Here is a 22140-nt window from a genome sequence, read left to right on the forward strand (position 1 = left end):
CTTGGTTTGGGGGACAGATGAGTTGTCATTTGCTGTCACAATCAGGGTTTGACAGTACTGAATGCAAATACCTCTCTTTCCTACCAGAGGTGGGGAGATGTGGAAGGATGATTTCCTTTGGTAGGCCTTTGCAATAGGAGGGAGCGAGGGAGAAAGGAGTATTTCCATAGGAAAATCGCTGATGGAGCTGGATTTATATGACACAATTACTGGGGGAAAGGCCCCATCATGTACAGACTGAAAAAGCTGGGAGAGAATGATGAGAAACTGTTTCATGTGGAGGCATGCCTGAGAGGATAAAGATCTCTTAAAATGCTCTGAGCTGTAGCTAAGTCTGGAGTGGGCTTATGTCTCTGGTTCAGAGGTGTGAGGCTTGGAGACCTGTAATCAAGTACGCGGGCTCTTTAAAGACCTGGAAGGATGGCTGGCTCCCATGTGCAGTTCAGTGATCCACAGCTGCAGGGATTTAGACCGAGCATTTGGTTTCCTGTCTGGCTTATGGGAACAGGCATAGAAAGAGCAGGGAGAATGACGGTGCTTCTCAGAAAGGGAAAGGATATGCCTATGGTAAGGGAAGCCTGAGGGTTCCTGGTCTTCACTGTATGGAGCTGCCCTGGGCTTTTGATGGGGGGAGGAAGGGACAGGTGGGGGAGTCAAACAATAAGGGCTGGTCAGGAAATTTCTCAGTAGGGTGTCGTGATGCTCGTTATCCTGGAAGGTGAGACCAGTCTGTGGCCACTTTCAATATGTTATTAAAACAGCGGGCCTAGTTCAGGACCTCTGATAGCCAGTTTACTGCTGCCTGCTTGACACCTCAGAAAGAAGCCTGGATGCAGAAGTAGTTCGGCCCATGTAGGGGAATTCTTTAGTTTGAATGTCAGATTGCAGAACACAGCTGTAGAGCTTTTGGACCTTGAGCAGTATGTGTGGGTGCTGCTATGCTTAACCAGGCAGATTTGTGTCCGGGGGAACATCTGTCGTGTGGTCCCCTGAAGGATGTAGACAGGCCTGAAACTGTGAGATGGATGTAGACTTATGAAACTGATCTGCATGCAGGACTCAACACGTGGAGCTTTTTCTGTCTCCTGCCCTTCAGGGTGTTGTACTGTCTGCACTCCCAGAATGGCTCTGGAAAGAATTGGTCTCCAGGAGAAAAATCTCTCTGAAATATAGTTTCTTCCATGCCCTGAAAGAGTGTTCATGCAGACTCACAGCTGGGTTGTATTAGCAACAAATTATAGGAAATGGCGCATAGTCTGGTTGGGCTAATTTGGGATTAAAGGGTGGGAGAGAAGAGATTTGCACAGGCTTCACACCTACCACCAATAGCAGGGGAATATTTGTTTCAGGGTGCCTGCACACCTCTCTGGGCAAAAGTCACAATGTGGCATTCTGTTGTGTTAGCAATGGATACCTATTTTCCTCATTGTCTTCTTGCACAGACATATTCAAAAGCCATTAAATCCTTATGCAGATTTTAGTCATTTCAGTCCAAACTATGATCCTGAGAACCTTGCGCTTGTTGCCATCTAAGCTTGGAGACTACTGAGTTCTTCTGTCTTCTCTCCTCCTCTTCCCTGGCATTTTGCTTCCCTGAAATGTACCTGAATGAATGTCTCCCCATACATAGAGACACAATCACTTCAGTGTCATAGAACCATGGAATACTTCAGATGGAAAGGACTTCTGGATGTTACAGAGATCAGGCTCCCTCTTGCAGTCATAATATTCGCGACACTGGGTCAACTGTGGCTCTGCCTAGCCAACTCCTCCTGTAAACCTCTGAGGATGGAGAATCCGTGCTGTCTCTGGGCAGTGTGTTTCAGTGCTGTGCCACACTCTCCTGTGGAGGAAATATTTCTTAATGTCCGACCTAAACCTCACAAAATGTAACTCGTGGGTGTTCCCCCTGGTGTTATTGTCTGGCACTGCAGGGAAAGGTTTAGCTGTGTCATCATTGCAACTGTCTTTCAAGTTCTTGTAAGCTGCTGTGACATCTCCGCTTCACCACTTGGTTGCAAAACCAAAGCCCAGCTCCTCTCAACCTCTCGTCGCAGGTCCTGTGTTCATGGACCCTGATTTATCTGGTAGCCCTCTGCCAGTGCCTCTTCTCTTTCTCCAGATCCCTGTTGGACTGGGTTCCCACAGCTGGCCGCAGTCTATTCCAGGTGTGGTCTCACCCGTGCTGACCCGAGGGGGAGAGCGACTTCCTTGGATATGTTGTCCATGGCCCTCCAAATGTGACCTGGTGTAAAGTTTGCTGTATGCACAGGGCAAGTATGCTGTTGGCTCTTACTCAGCCAGGTATCTACCATCACCCCAAGTCCTTCTGAGTCATTTTCAGTTGCTTCCCAGTGTGTCCAGATGCATGGAGTTGTTTCATCTCAGCTACAAAACTTTGTGCTTCTCCTTGTTGAAAGCCATGAGGTTTCTGTTGGCTCAGTCTTCCCATTTTTCAAGGTTCCTTTGGATTCAAGGTCTGACATTCAGCATGTCAACTATTCCCCTTTTCCTGATAGTCAGGTCACCTTCGCTGTTTATCATGATATTGCGTAGGTGGTAGACAGGGGCCTTGCTATTGCATCGCCAACTCTTTCAGGTCTTTGGTAAATTCTGCAGATCTGGGTCAGTTTTTCTGCATAATCTGCAACCATTTGCTCTCCCACTTTTGACTGTCCTCCTTCCCAAACTCTGTGGTAAGCACAAAGAAATTGGACAAGGCTTTAACTTTGAAGACTAAGGAAAAATGTAAGCTTTGAATATATTGCCACTTTTTGCATTGTCCGTCTCTGTGCCTGCACTGAAGTACACACTGTCTGCGCATGTTCTGTTGGGATTTTTTCAGAGAGTTGTTAATGTAAACTGCCAATGCTGATTTAAAAAATAGTAGCTCTGCATTGCAGCAGAATGGCCCTGTTCGTAGTACTCAAAACTGTGTCTTAGCTGAGGTGCAGCATGTTCTGTCTGAAAATGCCTGTTGAAAATGTCTCAGGCAACCTTCATTTTGATGAAACAATTATGCCCTACAACAGCATCTAGTGCGAAAGAATGTGTATCAGCGTTAAATGCTTTCCTTGAGGTTTTATATGGTTTCAGAGCACAGTAATGCTGAGATGATGATGACCGTGGCTCAGCTGGTTCGTGGTGATTTGGTAAATTTCCATGTGATGTAGTCCTTAGAGTGCTCGGGATGGGGCTGCACAAAAGTAATGTGGAAGGAGACGGGCTCATCTTCGTAGTCAGGATGTTTGTTATGTTTAGGGTATCTGTGTTCCCACCAGGGCAAGGGCAACAGAACTGGGTGAGACTGACATCCTCCCTTGTTTTACTTCTACTAATAGCTAGCAAGAGTTGACTGGACCACTCTTCTATCACTTGAAACAAGAGATAATCAAATTATCTGAGAGATCAGAAGAATTTGATGAGGATGAGCTGCAGGACAAAGGCATGCTTCTGCTCAATAGGCACCTTAAACATAGTGCTTGTACAACCTGGTAAAGAGTTTGGATTAAAAGATTACAAAACAAGCCTTTTTTTTTTTTTTCCGGAACTCTTTCCCACTTCAAAGAACAAGAAGTTTCCTTACAAGAATGAAAGGCAGTGAATTCATAACAAACAAGTCAAACCCCAAGTGCTTTGTGTAACAGCAACCTGCTGCAGGCAGCCGGGATGAAGGGCTGATTTCCTCGTAGCATAGGAACGAGGACCGCTGGGGAAGCTGCACCGGACGGTGCGCCTCCCAAGCTCAGCGCCTGGCAAACATCCACCCAATGCCTGGCAGAAGTTGGAGTGGTTTCAGGGAAGCTTTAGGTACCTGCTCGGTCCCTGGGCCCCTTGTAGCTGTGTAAAGGAGAAAGAGGCTGAATCTACAAGCCATGCTGCTCCCTTTTGCGTCTCATGTGCCAGCATCATCTCAGTGGACCCTCCTTCAGCAGGAATTGGGAGAAATGCCAACAAAAGGCCATTGTGTTAGCTTTTCCTGATGGAAAATGAGCCTTGTGTAGAGACTCATGTTGCCTTGTTCTATTTCTGCCCTTCCACGACATTATAAGGTACGGTTTGTGTCCATGCTAAAAATGCAGCTAGGAATATAGCTAGTGTTTCAGGACACAAATTTAATATGCAGAATTAAGATCACAAGGAGTACTTTCAGTCACAGAACCATACTAACAGTCAGGTATGCTGTGGATTTCATTTTGTCCTCGGGAATATCTGAGGCTTAGTAGTTGTCGTAAATGCTGGACCTTGAGTCGCAACTATTCTCTTTTTTTTTCTGGGTAAGACTAGTGTATGAAGATGCACTTCCATCTCTTTAACAGTTAAAACTTCCTCCACTAAATAAATGTCTAGCAAGTCCTATGTGAGGCAATTAGTGTGCTGGAGTATTTACTCCAAGGCAATGTTGTGTGGACTTGCAGTGCCAAACTATCTCATCTGCAGGTGAGAAAAGCAGCGGACTCTTATTATTCATTGCCATCAATGCACATGGAAAAAAAATGCACTTAAATATCTGGTACTTTTCATACCTTTAAGAAAAAGGTAATACAGAATAATGGTCAAAAAAAGTGAAAATACTGATTACTGCGAACTTTTCACTATTCATGAAGTGTTTATAGACCATATCTGGATTCTGCAAATCTGTTCAGTGGATCATATAGACGAACAATTTTCAATTTACATGTGCAAACTATTTAGTTTGACTACTTTCTCCATTTGATATAGGGTTGGCTGTGTGGCTACATAGCTGTTCCTGGGCTGAAGGACAGATTTTTAGGCAGTAGAATACTGAATAGTAAATATTTGTGCTGCTGCATTGAAAAACTCAAATACGTGCAGGCATTTTGCAGAGAATAGATACTTTTCAAGCATTCACGTGAATCAAAAAGCTGTTCACTGGAATGTTTATGAACTTCAAAGCAGGGGTACATGAACAGAAAAGAGCATAAGAGTGCTTCAGAATTCAAAGAGACATTCTTAAACATCACTTTGCTGTGCCAGCCTTAGGCCAAGTGTCAGTGCTGTCTCTCTGCTTCCTATTTAATATTCTGGTAATATATGCACTGAACATTTGGGATGGAAAACTGTTCTAAGTTTCTGTTTTTCTTAAAATATTTATGTCAGCTAGGGGTTGTAATCTAGGGGACAGCTCGGACCTGCAGGCAACTGAAGGGGAATCAAAGCATTAAAAATGACTGCCATCCTTCATAGGAGACAAAACTTATTTCTCTCTTCACAAAAACTATCTTGAAACTGTTTGACTGGGTGAATGATCCTGGGATCAGGGAGAGTTTGAGTAAATTGCCACCTATTGACTGTTATGTGACTCAAAAAGAAGGCTGGGGAGAAGTATGTGTTGATTTTCCGTTTTCTTGCATGGAATTTCCCAAGTTGCACCAGACCACCATGGAGAGACTGAGAAGAATAGAAAGTAATTTGAAACTGGCCACTGGCCAAACTGAGTAATTTGGACTGCAAATACTATACTTGGAGCATGGTGTAGTTGTTTGAATAATAAATTACATGCAGACTTGTCACTCCTCTCGTGATTCTTTGGTGAAGAAGGAAACACTGGAAGGAGTATGCCATGCAGGAGAGTTGTCCAGTACCGGAACAGGTGCCCGCAAAGGGCTGTGGTATCTCCATCCTCAGAGATTTTTAAAACTCTTCTGGATGGGGCCCGGAGCAACCTGATCTCACTGTGAAGTTGCCCATGCCCTGAGGAGTAGTGTGGACCAGAAGTCCCATCTAATCCAAATCTTTCTATCATTCTGGGTGCTGAAAGAGGTGTCCCCAGGGAAAAAGCAGAGGGCATCTGATGTGAGATTAATATCTATTTCCTATTTCAGCTGCAGGGCAGAATTCCAAAGAGCATAACAGCTGGACTCTCATCTCTGTGCTGGAACCTTGCACAGTTTCTTTATTCAGCCTTGATTTTTCTCTCATGGAGTTTATCTCATCTCTAAAGTCATGGGAACTGGAATTTTGTGCTACATTTTTTTTCTCCTCTTATCAGAGAAACATTGCTTTGTTTTATGTAATCTGTCTTGTCTAGAAACACTTTTAGCGTGTTTTTAAACAACATAAATATCAGGCTAGGAAGAGAATTATTGTGAATTAGGTATAGGATTATAAAATGAAGAGGAAAGTTTAGGACAGATAACAGGGAAGCCTTTCGTTGCAAGACTTCAAGGGATGTAGCAGAATCGTTTAAGTCATTTAAAACTAGTCTGAGCAACTTCTCGAGAGTAACACTGTATAGAAGTATCCTAGATCCCTTGTCTGCAAACTACTGAGCTCTTGTAAGTCCAGTTAGAGAGGACAGAGCATATATTAGACTCTAGTCTTTTTACAGCTCAACGATTTCCACAGTAACACACTGAAATTACTTTATAAATAGTATTTTACATGTGCTGGCCTAAATTGTAAGCTTTCTTAGCAGAAGGGACTTCTGGATATCTAAAATCTTGGCGGGATGTTGTATCTACATGCACAGGGGGAAATGTTTGAGAGTGTTTGTCTCTGAGTACAAAATAGGTAAATGCGTAAAAACTTTCTTTTGGGTGGTTAGACTGCAATAGCTAGATTGAAGCTAAAATATGTTTAGCATATTTAAAAGGCATGGTTGGCTACGTTCTTATGCAACTAAAAAAGGTTACTAGGTGGAAAGGCCAAGTGTGTTACCTAAGCAATGGTTGGAAAGAAGTAACAGTTACAAAGAAAGAAGTACGGGCTGGTGGACTTTGATTTGCTTCAGCTGCTGTAAAAGTGAAGCTTCGAGAGAAGAGCCTTGGTGTAACCTCTGATCACCCTGGGGCAGTGCAGTCGTCTGACCACAGGGTGGTCAGTACCCCACATGCAGTGGGATATTCATTTGGGTGATGGTGGTTCATGACTGTCTAGATTGTGTGCTTGCTCCTCAGCTTGATAAGTTCTCTGCTGACAGGATGGATGTCACCAGGTCTCTCTGAAAGCTGAAAGGGTAATATTTAGATCCAGGTTGGGGCCAGCACATAAAGACATAACATTACCTTGTAGAGCCATTACCATTAAATAATAAATTAAATGTGAGGTAGTGTTATCTTTAGTTTCAGCCTTGAATAACTTTATCAACTTTTTGTAGAGAACTGCTTGGAACATTGAGAAACGTTGTTTTGCAGATACGCAACATTGTTCTTGGCCGTGGAAAAAAATTAACCACTTGCATAGAACACAACATGTTTAAAGCGAGGAAGGTCTGCTTTGAGAGGACTGTCATCAACTGTAGAGCTAGGGCAGCTGAAAGCTGCTGAGAAATGGGCTTGAACTTGTGCAGGGGTGACTGTGATCTGTGAGAGAGAGTTCCCCAGTCTGACAGTTTCTCCATGCTTGTGCCAAGTATGCAGATGAAATTTCAAGGGGTTACTGGTTGTGTATGATGCACGGTTTACAGATACTTGTATTACTGAGTGAATCAGGTCTGAGAACAAAGTGAAAGACAGCTGTTGTAGTCAGTGAAATGACTAATGATGAAGGCTATGAAGGACTTTGCATTCTAAAGCATTCTTGGTGAAAAATGGTGTAGGAAACATAGGGTCCTTGCATGCTCATATATTGAGTTACCCACCTCAGTCTCTCATTTAAGTAATGAAACTGCTTGCAACAGTACTTCTCTTTTGACGAAGATAATACTATGTGTACGAAGCAAGAAATCATTTCTGTACTATCTAGAATATTTTCCAGTTAGCATTTAGTTATATGTCGTGATTTGTAAAGAAAGATTTTGTTTAAGCCCGGTGAGGTGTCAAATGTGTTGATACAGAACCTCGAGAAAATACAGTTGTAGCAGAGGACAAAAAGGCTGGACCATTAATTGTCTCACTCATAAAGCTTGCAGACTAGCGACAGTATGAGATCCAGTAGCAAATGTGTGGAACAACTGCTCACATACATTCTCTGCTTATGAAGAGGGAAGAGCTTTCATTTTTCTTTTGAGGCTAGCGAGTCCTCGGAGGTCTAGCAAAACTGGAGATGTTATTGATACCAGGTCAAGGGAGGAACCTGATATACTTGTTATGGTCTGCTGTTGGCAATTTGGTCAAGATGGTGAAGTGTTTGTGATACTGAGAGTGGGCATCCTACTATCCAACACCTTGAATACAAGAGCTTTCAGAATAGTAACTGTGATGTTGTTTATTGAAAAGATTGTGTCTCTGATCTTGACTTCAGTTACATTCAGTTACATAGAAGTTTGCTCTGTAAATGCAGAGAGCTCTCTTCTCCCTGGGAATGTTGACTTCTCCAAGTTCTGGCCTTTCTGACCACTAATTATCTTTCTAATTTAACAACATTGTCCTGAGACATGCAAATGAGATAACCGGTGCAGCTGATAAAGAGCTCAGACATTCAGTGCATAATCTTGTCCTTGTAACTTCAATGCTTTCTCTTTCAGAAGAGAATACTTTAAAGTATTGTGAATTTTTGTGGTGGTATTTTGTATACTATATTAAAGAAAAATACCATCTATCTGTACAGCAATTTAATTCTGTTTACACATTTGAACAAACCGACAAGGTAGGAATGCCTTTTGTTAAGCTTCTTTCCAATTTTTGATTTTGCAAAACTAAGAACATCAGGTTCTGTGCAGAAGAGTGTTTGTATTTTGGCATAGATTTGTCATAAAAAGAAGTAGTAAGTATCATGAAAAGTTATATTTGGGTAATAACCACACATCCTGTGTCAACTGTGTGCATGAAATTTTTAGATAAGCTTATTTTATCACAAAAAAAACCCCATAAAATTTTTCATAGATTTCTCTAAAGAAGCTACATTTGAAAGTCTTTAAATTGTTAGAAAGAAGTCTAATTGTAAATAATTTTTGCTTTGTGCTGACATGACTCGTTCAGATCTCAGCATGCCTTCTCCTCTGCCGTTACACGACAGCAGGAGCAGCCCAAGCCCCCTCCAGTCGGTCTGTTCATGCTCATTCCCACCAGATGTCAGTGTGATACAGACAAAAAGAGGCACCAGCGCAAGAAGAAATGCTCCGGCTCTGCAAAGTTTTTTTCTGCCAGAATTGATTAGTCATGGCAGTCTTGCAAGGCACATTCATCTCTTCAGGTCCAGGATAATGGAGTCTATGAAGAACAGCCTTTACGCTGGTGGTGCTGGCATTCCCTCAGGATGCCAAAATGCCAAGATTGAGTCTCTAATTTTAAGTTCAAGGCAGAGTCTGGAGTGTAGAGAAGTCCAGTAATTAGGGCAAGTGGCAGGAAAGAGATTTCTGGGGTTTTCTGGTTTTACTGTTTTTCATGATACATTCCTGTGGTCAAAATGTGAGGACAAGCCCCCTGCTTCTTCATCTCTCCAGCACCCTCTTGAAGTTTATATCTCTAGAGCAGTAATGACAGTTACCTTTTGTCCATGCAATGCTTACATTTTCAAGTTTTTCCTATATTATTCCAACATCTCTTCTCCCTGCCTCATTTCTGAAATTGGCCTTAAAATAATCTGAAAATGGAGATATGGCTATGTGAAAGTCGTTTGTTCTGTGTGGCAACTGTGCTGCTTTGAACACTGGGAGAAGGGAATAGGAAGTCTTCTAATGGAATCACTTGTCTGTTTGTTTCTTTGGGTTTTTTTGTTTTTGTTTTTCAGCCACCTTGTCTCAGTCTTGGCAGATTGAGTCACGGAAGACTCCTGAATTCTGCCTGCATGGGTGACAACAATGCAAGGGAAGGTTCTACTAAAAATAACAGTCCTGTTTTTTTTCTGCATGGACAAGATTCCTGTCCAGAAGTCCCTGTGCCTGGAATTGGTGGGTGGACATTTACTGTGGGAGATAAGGGAACCTTATTGCTCTCCTTACCATTTGTTTGTTTCTCGTGCTGTCTGGGAGTATGTGTCTGCTGTTCCCCAGCCTATCCAGCTTTTCCCCCGGCTTCATGCTTTGGGCTCCTTCCTGTCCTGTGACAGGTGATGGGTCATGGATGGGGGTGGAGATTGGTCACCTCCTTCACACCAAGCTCCATTTGTCCCTGTCTGAGCAAGGTACGGTTGGAAAAGACCAGGCAGGACCTCAAGGCAACCACCTTAAACAACTGGCTAACAGCAATTGATGCAAAACCTGTGAGACTCCACAAAAAAGATCAAAAGAGATAACTGCCTATCTCCTGATCCTAGGGAAGAGTTTGGGACATATCTTCCATCTGGAGCCTACCTAACCTTAAAGGAAACACTTCTGTCTACTCTCCTTTGTGGGGAAAAGGAGAATCCAGAGATGTGAACTGACTTCCTTCAAATCAGCCTTGGTACTAGAGAGTCTGCATCTTCCATAATCCTAACTGGAGCTTGATCCACCTTCCATAGTCAGACTGGGTAAGGCAAGAACAAGATGGTGTCACTTATATTGTGCAAACTCTGACATTCATTTTTCAAAATTACCAAGGAGTGTTATGCAGCAGACTTTTTTATATGCCTCATTATACTTTTTTGGCTAGTGTATTGCAGACTGCCATATGGCTCAATATAAAAATCTTTATGGGTATCTGCTGTCTCTCATAATACATAAAGATATGTTAATTAACACTAATTAAATCAATCTAAAACTTATATGAAACATAGCCCTACGAATTAGATATTTTAAGTATGTTGGCCAAGTCCTTAGCTTTTGGCTAAATACTAAGTGTTCAGAGTTGATGCCTCATGAAAGCATCAGTAACACTCTCCTTTGCTGTGTGTGCTTCTGTGTGAACATTCCTAGCGCTGGTGAGTTTTCTTATCTGTTCAAGGTACAGGAACAGGAATGCAAGTGCATGTTGTCATTTTGAGCACAGCTGGAAAAACTAGTTGAGACACAATAATATGTCTTGATGATGCTCTGAATGAGTGAACTTTTTCTTGAGTGTCCTTCTGACATCAGTGGCCAATTTGGATTCACAGGCCAAACTTGACCTATGCTGTAGCAGGCCTGAATTTAAAACCTGAGTTAGGAAGTAGGAAACAGAAGGTAGATTTTCTTACATGATTATACCTGGAAAGTTGTTGTTCAGAATACTGAGAAAGCATGAAATATTGTCACAAAAAAAAGGTCTCTACTCAAGGAATTTAACTCAATATATTGCCATTTAATATAAGACATCAATTACTGATTCAGACATGAAGAAAAGGCTGGAAGACAAACAATTAAACAAACACCTAGGGAAACACTTTTCCTCCCCTTCCCCAGGATAAACTTCAGTCCAGCACCTCTCCTCCCTCCTTCCTAGTTTCTATGTCCCTTGTCCCTGCATGCTACAGTAAGTCCCCACTGACTCCTTTGAGCAGGCAATGGGCAGCACAGGAGGTTGGGTCCGTGTGTAGAATGGTTTCTTTCTGCTAATACTTGCTTCTAGCTCTTTTCCTCTACTGCCCCTTGCTTCTCTTTGCTCTGGCCTGAGATTCTTCATGAGCCACTGTTCCTTCGGAGATGCCCCTGCTCTGGCATGACTTATCTGCAAGCTGCCATCCACTGGGGCTGTGCCTACCACAGCGTGTGTTGCCCCTGGGCTGCAGTCCCTGAGGGTTGTCCTTACTCTGGCGTTGGGTCACCCACAGCCACAGGCCCTCTTCAGTGTCCTCACCGTACTGTGAGTCTCCCACAGCCACAGTCTTTTTGGGGTGTCGCTGTTTTAGAGTGGCTCATCTATAGCCACAGTCTCTCCAGGGTGTCCCTCCCCCAGCGTGGGTTGCCCATGGGCCGAAGTCCCTCAGAGGAAAACTTCTGGCAGGGACTGCTGCCTTTGAGGAGTGCATCTCCAGCTGTGTCCCCTGCAACATCTTCTATGTGCCCTATTCCCTTCCGTTCCTCCAAATCTGTCTCTATAATTTCTCTTCACAGATCTTCTTTGGAGTGTCCTGCTATGTCTCCTGCCCCCAGCACTTGCCACCATTTTTTAAATAGGTCTGAGCCTAGGAGCCGTGTGCTCCTCTGACTGGTTGAAATTTTGAGAAGTGAGTAGTTTTCAGGTTTCAGAGCTGTCTTGATGTGGCTGTGATCAGCCCAGGGCAGTTCATGGCTTCCTCCCACACAGGTCACCCTACCCAAACTCCACCAGCTATGCTCAGTACAAGTATTCCTAGTGGGGCATGAAGAATGTCCTAGCTTACCCTTCAGGTGCCTATAAAACACAGAAAGCTTTACCCAGCTCTGTTATCCAGAAAGGAATAGTCAATGCAGCACTTAAAAAAAGGAGGAAGACAACAGGAAGGAAGGAAGGAAGGAAGGAAGGAAGGAAGGAAGGAAGGAAGGAAGGAAGGAAGGAAGGAAGGAAGGAAGGAAGGAAGGAAGGAAGGAAGGAAGGAAGGAAGGAAGGAAGGAAGGAAGGAAGGAAGGAAGGAAGGAAGGAAGGGGAAGGTTTTTTCTAAAAGATTTGTCCACCTTGTGTATTTTCTTTCAGATTATTTATCTATTTTAAGGAACCAAAGTGTTTCCTAACAGAATCATAAGACCTTTTATAGGCTAAAATAACAGCAATCTATCACCTGCTGTAACTCTCTGGCAGCTACTAAATCAATGACAATAAACATCAATGGTTAACACTGTACAGTTTATTCTGAAAAAAACCCCAACCCTATGGGGGTGCTCATTGTAATTCTATAGTAATGCGAAAAGGAACTCGGTCTAAAACTGGGCATTTGGCATCTGCATTATGTAGAAAAAGATGGCATCGCAAACCACCAGTGTTAGAGCCAGACCCATAAAGAAGTGTAGGGACTGAAGGGCAAAAGTCCTGACTTTGGCACTGATTTCCTGTTTGACCTTGAGAAATAGGTTTAATCTTTGAAGAAGGCAGGGCTGCTGGTCTTTTCCCGTTGGTAAAATGAGAATGGCATCAGTTTTTGATCAGTTATTTGAGGGTTCCTGATGGAAGGCACTAAGCAAGTATTGATTATAGCACTTGTGTTATAAATGTTGGCTAGAGTAGAATTCAGTTCATAGCTTTCCCACAGGAACAGGAGAGTCAACATTGTGAGAGAACTTGCACATGATGTAAAGTAAGTTGGATTTCTAGTTCGATTGATACAGGTTACTTATAGATAAATCCTTGTTTGGAATGAAATTATACAGTATTTGCTTGGTTGTTTTTTTTGCCGTTAGAGTTACTTAGTAGTAAATTTTAGTCTTTGTAGTGCTCCTCAAAAGGAGAGAAAGTACTAGTAAAATATTACAGCTGTTTGGAGCACATTTTAAACAGAGGATTATTTATTGCTTGAGAGAGAAGTACATTTTCTGAAACAAGACTCTTGAAACACAGGATACAATTTTGCCAACAATGGAAGAAGTGATTAAAAATATTCTCAGAATTAAAAATCAAAATGCTGCTTATTTGGAAGAGGGAGCTGTAACATGTGCTGCAGAATTTGTTTATGTTCAGAAAACACATTGATGGGGAGGTGCGGAGTGATGTACAATAGGCAGTGTGATGGTAGGAGCAAGTTCACTCATTAAGATTAGGGTTCATTGGCTCTAGTCAGCTTATACAATGTAAATGACATAGGTGTCAACTGAAGGATAGTCATAGAGTCAAAGGGACCTCCAGAGGTCATCTAGTCCACTCCCCTAAAAAGGATCAAATAGGCCTGTATGATTTCTGACAGATGTTTCTCTAACATGTTACTGGACCTCTAGTGATGGAGAGACAGCCTCAGCAGGAAATTTACTTCACTGCTTCACTAGGCTTTCCAGTGAAATGTTTTCCCTAATGTTTAATCTTTTTTGCTGCAAATTAAACTTTCTCTCCTAGCTACTATTTCCAATAAGAACAGATTATTCCCTTCCTCTTTGTGATAGCTTTCTACTTTTTTGAAGATGGTTACCCTCTACATTTTACTCCTTACTTTCAGCTGAATATCCCAGTTCTTTCAGTGTTTCCTCCCCTCTGGATTCTTTTCTAATAGTCCACACTTTCCTGGAGTGCAGTGCCCCAGCCCAGCTGTGCTCTTGCTGGTGCTGAGAAGAAGATCAATTCACGTCTCCAAAGCCTTATTTCTGTTTCTGTATCTCAGTATGACACTTGCCATTTTCACAACAATGTGTCGCTGCTGACTCATACTCAGTTTGTCATTGACTGTAGCACCTACATCCTTCTTTGCAGAGCTGTTACCTAACCTGTTCTTCCCCATCCTGTATTTGCACAGTCTGTTGAGTGTAGGATATTGCAATTGCATCTGTTGAACTTCTTTTTCTCCCTACTTTGCTAGTTCGCAAATATAATTTTGCATTCTGTTCCCATGTTCCTCTAGTTTCTTCCAGCCTTATTTCATCATCGTAGCTATTAATGAAAACACTGAACAGGACTGAATCTAGGGTACATACGTGTAGACAGTTCCTTCTAGACTGGGTTTTACAACTTGCTTGTGTAAATGGTACGTCAGACCGTATCGAAAATCTTATTAAAGTCACAATAGAGGATATCTTCTGCCTCTCCTCTATTCAGAAGACCCCTTATCCTTTTATAGATAGAAATTAAACTGATTTGAAGTAAAAACCTTTCGGAAGCTTGCGAGTGTGCTCATTTGCTCTAGAATGTTTATAGGGGTGGCAGTTACAAAGACCAGTCTGCAGTTCGCTGTTTTTCTGTTTTTCCCTTTTTAATGATGTTCACTGTTTTGCACCATTGCAATCTTCTACTGCCACCTCAGTTGTCCTCCTCCTGTCCTGAGAGATGACTGCTAGTGCTTTTGAGGTTGCTTGTGACAGTTCTGTAGAAACCCTAGGATGAAGTTTGTCATGCCAAGCCAATTACTGTCTTCTTTCCTTCATAAGGGAAGGCTCCTTGGTTCTCTCTTTTAATATGTCCTTATGTTACAAATAGTAACACAGTAATTTACAAGGTAAAATTTTTTAGGGAAGACTTGATGCAAAAAGGGCATTAAGCATCCTGATCTTCTCAGCATCATGTGTCAGTCACTTTCTCTGCCTGTTAAACAGCAGAGTAACACTTTCCTTGTTTATAGTGAACAAAGCTTTTCTCAGTCTCTTTCTTACTATTAATGTATTTACGGAATGATTCTTGTTACCCTCTATGTCTCCTGCTCATTGCTTTCTCCTTTATCCTTGTGTGCTTATGTTATTATTTTATACTTGTCCTTGGCAATCTCCTTTGGTCTCCATCTATTGTGTTCCTCCATCTTACGTCTAACATCAATGAGCAGCTCATGGTATATCTTAATTTGTCTATTATGCATGGTAGCGAAAGGAAGGATAAACAGTTTCAGCTCCTGATAATTTTTGCCTAAATTGCTGCCCTGCAATAAGCATCAGTTACTGAGAACCTTTATCATTTGTCATTTTGGGAGATTTGACAAGGTGAATGTTCAGAACTCACTTCTCTCTCGTCACATTCCCTCTCACTGCAGAATAACAACAAACGTCTAGCAAAAAGTTCCGTGGTGTGTTAGAAGTAGAGTGACCTGTGGTTTAGTCTACTGTTCCACAGAGATAGACCCCTGCTAGTGCTCTGTGTCCAAAGAGAGATCAAATGTGCTATTAATACCACATATCTTTACTGTCCAGTGGGTCATAATTAAGACAATGCAAATGACTAGTAACAACATGAATACAATCCAGGAGCTGACTTCAGTTTGCAGTTCTGTTTTAGGTCCATATTTGAACTGCCAAGGTTCAGTGTGGTAAGATGATCTGCAATGGTTTTACACTAAGGACAAACATCTGCAACTCCCACTGGGGTAAGCATAGTGGCTTATATTAAGTACTGTAATTTAGCATTTCATTGTATATGAAAATGAAAGAGATTAATGCGTTTATACCGAACCTACTTGCGCATCAGTAAAGTGAAGGTGCGGTGACATGACAGCTTTCTAAGCCCAATTAGCTAAAGTGAATCCCAAAGATCTATTCCTATCTTGTCTGAGAAATGTCACCCAACACCGTAACATGTGTTACCCGGAAACATACCATTTGAACACGTCAAGAGCTTTCAAGCAACCAATGCTCAGACAACCTGGAGACACTCTGCCAGAAGACATGTGAAGTGAAATGCAAGGCAAGTTAAAAGAAGTAATTTGTAGAGTTTTAAATTAATGCAACTCCTCAAAATCATCTAAGAAAAATTCCTTTAAAATGAAAATAAAAAGAATATGACCTTAGATGACTAATTTCATTAGTTTGACTAATGTTCGTTGAGGATTTTGAAAACTTAAAGCACCATATGAGGCTAAGTATTCTTTTAGACTGCTGCATGGTTGGATAAATGATTTCACATTTCTCACCTGCCTACACTCAATGTTTCCACCCCCTCTGCTCACAATCTGGGTTTCGCTACTCTTCCTGGCCTAATGTCTCAGTATGTTCTGACTCCTCCTTCTTAGTTCGAAGACATACTGAGGAAAGAGCTAGAAATAAAAGCAAAGGCAGATTCATGTTTACTTTGTACACATACTCAAACATTATGTAATTCCTATGGATCCTTATATATACACAAAAAGACACATTTGTGGGGAAATGGAAATACATATTAATTTTGAAGTTCAGTGTACATGATACCGCGCTGGAACCTGTGCTTAGATATTGTCTTGGAAGACTATTAGTGCCCAAAGCAAAGACAGAAACAGTACTTTGTACAGAAGGGGAGGTTTGTAGCAGGAATTTCCTGGTGTTCCTGCACATTGCTGTTAAATGAGCAGGAGTATGCTGTTTGATACCTCTTAGTAAATCCTCATTCTTGCAGAAAAAAAATCCTGCAAGGCCCCGTAATTTGGCTAACTACTCAGGCCTAACATTGAATCCTGGGAGACATCACGAAGAGGCCTTCATTCTGCAACAAACAGATTGGCACTGCAGTGATGATAATTGTAATTATCATGAGCATAATAAATAAATGGCAATGCATTTTGCTAGCTTTAGGAGTGTGAGTAATCTGGCAAACAGCTTGCTGCACTGTATCACACAATAATGATATTCACTGCCAGCCCAGGAAGTTTACCTAGGGGCTGTGACTCATGTTTGTTTTGAAAGGCACGGCATTAAAGGCCTGTGAATTATGTCTGTTGTGAAGAACACTGCATTTAAGTAATTACAAATGCAAAACTGAAACAAATGCACAAGGCGAAAGAATGCTAATTGATCACACTGTTCCACACACTGTCTTTGTTTTTCTTCATAAAAGTTTTTGCCATTGGGGTGGATTTCTTGGGACCATTTAATTTCTGATGCATCGGTACTGCACATCTATGGGCACATATGTATGTGACCTCCTGCCCTTACTAGAGCAGATGAATGTCTCCCCATTCACTGCCCTCCCTGTCAGAACGCGATGGGGAATGGAAGTACTCAGGAAATCCAGGATAAAGTGTGATGTTGGGTGGAAAAGTCCTGGTCAACCCCAGGAACAAATCTTTCAGATATTTTCTCTTCCCATCTGTAAAAAACCCTGTTTAAGTGTCCTCAGGATTCATACTGAATCATACAAGAACAGGGCTGGAGGACTAGTCCAGGGGCTTGGCTAGAGTGTTGCTCCAGGTTCAGAGTGCTACTGTAGACTCTTGTGCTCTGACCCCTCGCTCAAGTCACAGCTGAGTGGTGGGTGGCAGACCGGGCCAGCTGCTGGACCTGTGTGTGACACAGGAAAGAGACTTCAGCTTTGTTTTTGAAATGTGAGAAATACCAGCTACGTTGCAGGGGAATGTATGGGAAAAGCCAGCATTGCACATGTTAATTCTGTTAAATGCATGATGCTCAAAGTATCCTTAGAAACATTTTTGTGGAGACAGTATAAAGCCATTTCCTACCAACAAAGTGCTTCAGTTATGGAGATAGTTATTGTCAACAGAACCCCAGATCACTTCATACATTGATTCTATCCTCACTCCCATCCCTGATTTCCTCCAGAAGCGAAACACAGCTATGCCAGTTTAATTGTGGCAACCTTAGTGGTTTTGGTCACAGTCACAAGACAATTTTCATTGCCTCCTCACCAATGTGGTTACAGCAGCAGCCATCTTACAGCCTGGCACAAGCGACTTTCTCCAAACTCATGTAAGTTTGTGCTGTAAGAGAAGTCCATCTTGCCAGGCTCTTCTCAGTGGTGCGCAGTGACAGGACAAGAGGCAACAGGCACAAATGAAAACACATGAAATTCCACCTGAATACAATGAAACACTTTTTCCTGTGAGGCACAGGTTGCCCAGAGAGGCTGTGGAGTCTCCTTGAAGGTGTTAAAAACCTGACTGGACACAGTCCTGGGCAATCTTGTTTAGCTGACCATGCTTGCACAGGGAGGTTGGACTGGGTAATCTCAGGAGGTCCCTTCAAACCTAAAAGATTCTGTGATTCTGTGAAAATAGCAATTGCCTAAAATCTGCTGGAACGACTCATACTTCTGACAGTGGTTTCTTGAGTGACTGAAGCTAACCTAAGTCCAAGCTGCTAACAGTCCTGTGCCACTCCCTGCTGCTGGATGTGTGCTTCTAGCAGTCTTTAAAGGCCATGAGAATTAGCACCATTGCTAAGGCTTTTCAGCCTTTTGGAGTCCATGTGCATGGGCTTACTTTCACGGTAGCATCATGGTTGCTCTGACTCTATGAGCTAGCCATGGGGTGAGCCGGAATCTGGGCAATGCTGAAGCTTCCCCTGAACTGCTCCTTGAGCAGATAAGATATGTCATGGAAGGTAAGCTAATTTCTGGGGGTGTAGTGGGGAGAAGGTGTTAAGGAGCTGTTAAACATGCATTTATTCTTGTCTTAGAAATTATAGTTGTTTATGTTTTTCTTTAAAAAGATACCTTTAGTTAGTATAGAAATGGTTTCTCCTGTTGTTTATCTCACCTGTAGGCAACTTCATCAGCTGCTAGCAAACAAAAGGTCACCTTTGTCTCACAGGACTTCCAGTGCCAGTGTTCTACTATATTCATGCTGTAACACGTACATGAAGAGCCCCTCAAATAAGGTGCAAAACCTGAAAACAGATTCATATCACAGACAGCTAATTAGAAAAATATTATGAGTGGTGCCTTAAGAGGAATGCTTTAGAATAGACTCTGATAACCAAGAGAAATATTATAGTTTTGAGTCTTTTTTTTCTTTAAAAATTTGTCCCTTTAACGTGGTATATAGGCCACTGAAAAATTTAATTTTACTTTTGCTTCTGATCCTGCAAGCAATTGGGGAGGTGCTTATCAGCTTTGCTAAACAGAGACGAGAGCAAAGAATAAATTATATTTCCAGTAATTTCTTGTGTGATGAACTTCAGATTTCAGTGGTGTGCTCCCTGGAGCTGTGGTGGGTGAGCTGTCATGGCAGTGCGATGCCTCATGCATGGACTCGCTCCAGCAGCTTCTCCTCTCTGCTCTCTGCTCTTCCACTTCATTCCATGCCATCCAGCGTGCTTGGGGTTCAAGTGGTGAGGCTACTAGGTACATGACTTTGCATAGAAACTGGGAGATTTATTTTTTATCAGCAAACTCTGTTACCTCTGCCAGCCTTCTAGTTTCTCACCCAAGTGGGGTTTAGAGTTACTGGCAACTTTTGCTATTGCCAAGCTTTTAGTCAAGATGAGTCAGGCTAAAATAGGCATTGGAGAGTAATGCATAGGACTTGGGAAAATAAGTTAAAAATCTTTCACATTTGCCTTCTAGCTTCTGAGTTATTCACAGCACATTTGTTAGGCACTTCTCTGCAAACTTTGAGGCTAAAAATCACTTTGAAAAAACAGTCAGTTACGGTAGTGATATGGTTGCTTGCCTCTAGGACTTGAGATGCGATGGAAAACACCAAGGCTAACCAGGACAAGCTGAAAACTGCTGTTGATGCTGGATGCCCCAGAAGTCAGCTGCAGCTCTATGCAGGAGCTCTGGCATTGTCAACAGCCTTCTGACAAGGAGGGCAGCCCATGGCCATGGCACAGTGGTACCATTTCAGCTGTGTGAAGTCTGAGGTGTTTGTTCTCTTCCCAAATGAAGAAATAGACTCAAAAATTCACTTACATTTTTTGTTCATTCACACAATATGCTATTATTGTTTTTCTACTGCGTTTAGAACAGTTAACTTGATGTCACATCTTCAGTCAGCATTAATTAGAAGATGTCCAGTATTTAGTATGTGTAGCCCTCCCATCTGTCAGAGAGGTTGGTGTGAATATATAGGAATGCTTTCAAGAGCATGATATGTTATTGCTGTGTATCATTCATGTGTGATATTCATTATGCATATTGTATTATCTATATAACACATCCTATTCATTTTGACTATATGCATGCAGTATAACATAGTTAGAAAGTTTTAAAGTTGCGTACATTAAGTCTTGCTGTAACAGTAACCACTGAAAATTCACACTGTAATAATGAATCATGTCTGGTAACCAAGGAATGCTGTGTGCTTAAGTATAGTGAATGTGAAGTAATATGTACTAAAAGCAATAGTCCAAAAATACATTTCTGGTTTATAGGATGGTAGCTTAATAATAATCCCTCCCACCATCAATGGGGTATGTTTTGGTTCACGGTTCCATTACGGAAACTGCCTATTTCTCTGTCAAAGGCTTGGCTCAGAAGATTCACGGTTGATCCCTGTGAAATACAGGTGATTGGATTTTACTCTCATTATCCTGCCTCTAGTTGTATTGAAGCATGCTTTAAAAATACGATTCTGGAAAAGGAGAAGGGAGAAAGGATGATGTTTATAAGAACCCTTAATCATCAGAAATCAGAAGGAGAGTCCTTGGGCAGCAGGCTAGCCAATATCTGCCTCTGAAGAAGCTGATGCTAGCCAGCGTCAGAGCCAAGAGGCTGAAACAGGACGGCTTGGGATCTCATCAAGTATGGCAATTCCTTCTTGTAAAAGAAAAAAAAAACAATAACCCTAAGTCATTTGAGTAAATAAAATTTGGAGAGGAAAGAATGCAGACGGGAGGAGAGGCTGGAGAAGGAAAGAAAGCTTGGTGTGGGGAAGGGATTTAAGGAGGATAACTTTTCATAACCTGCTCATGTGGAAAAAAAAGGACAAATTCATGGAGAGAGAGGGAACACAGCTCATATATGTGATGCATGCTAGTGGTTTTTGCTTTGTTAGCAAAACAAGTACTGGCTGAGGCAGTTGATGAACATTCACTGTTGACTTTTAGCAAAGAAGTTGCAAAGTCCTGGAAGAAGCTAATGACGTGCTAATTTTTAGAAACTGTAATTGGTTTAACCCTAGAAGCTTTGAATTGGGTGATTTGATACTGATTCCATGAAGACTTCTGGAAAACCTTTTGCCTTACCTTGAATGGGGCAAAAATTAAAATATGATTGTGTAATGATGTCATTTACCACTACTTCCTGGTAGAATAAGTATTCTACAGCTTCATAGTTTTTAATAAAGCAAGAAGTCATTGTTGACACAATTTACTCTTATTTCTGAGAGGTATCTAAATGGCTTCTGCCTGCCCCTTTGATAAAAGAAAAATTGTGACAGTACAAAGGCAGCAGTGAGGTTGGTTAAAATCATCCTTACTCATGGGCCGTGAGAGTAACGCAGGTAATGAGGGTGTTAACATAAGGTTTCTCCAGGAATCTGTTCTTGGTTCAGTGCTGCTTAGTATCTTCAGAGCTAATCACAATGAATCCCGGGTGATGACACAGACATAAATAAACAGGAAAGAGAACTGGTTGCTGATACAGACTTGCCTTGATCTCCTGAGGAGGTGGGTTCATCTGAACAACATGCATTTTACTAACGTGACATGCCAGGGCACACATCCAGGGACAAAGAAAGGAGGTCTCACTTGTAAGATGGGGCAGTACATTCCCGAGGCAGTAGATCTCCAAAGGAGGCAGAGGCAATAGCAGGTAATCAATCAAGCATGAGCTCCAGTGCAGCGGCATAGCTAAACAGCAATGAAAAAAGGAGGCAGGGGGCAGTACTTCTGATTATTAGCAAGATCACTCTGGGAATACCATCTGTTCAGGTGTCAACGCTTTAACAAAAGAATGTTGACAAGTTAGAGGTGATGAACCATGTGAGATCTGTGCAATTTGCCTAAGACGAGAGGAAGCTGCAGCTCTCAAATGTTAGTCAAGATAATAAAAAAATCACATGTAAAATATTAAATGCTTCAATCTGTTGAAAGGTGGTTATATAAAATGGCATGAAGTTTCAAAGATACAGAATTCCTGCAGCTGCTGTTAG

At 41.9% G+C, this 22140-nt stretch overlaps 1 long non-coding RNA gene across 2 annotated transcripts in view; it reads left to right on the forward strand.

The window, feature by feature from the left end:
* Window positions 1-21904, forward strand: part of LOC142362575 (uncharacterized) — a 35696-nt gene extending 13792 nt beyond the window's left edge. For both annotated transcript variants that reach the window (XR_012765164.1, XR_012765165.1), the window contains exons 2-5: window positions 9634-9793; window positions 10159-10353; window positions 15607-15705; window positions 19723-21904. This is a non-coding gene — a long non-coding RNA (uncharacterized LOC142362575). The remainder of the gene's footprint in view (window positions 1-9633; window positions 9794-10158; window positions 10354-15606; window positions 15706-19722) is intronic.
* Window positions 21905-22140: the final 236 nt, after the last annotated feature.

This window comes from Opisthocomus hoazin, chromosome 1 (assembly GCF_030867145.1).
Source record: "Opisthocomus hoazin isolate bOpiHoa1 chromosome 1, bOpiHoa1.hap1, whole genome shotgun sequence".
In the NCBI taxonomy this organism is placed as follows: domain Eukaryota; kingdom Metazoa; phylum Chordata; class Aves; order Opisthocomiformes; family Opisthocomidae; genus Opisthocomus; species Opisthocomus hoazin.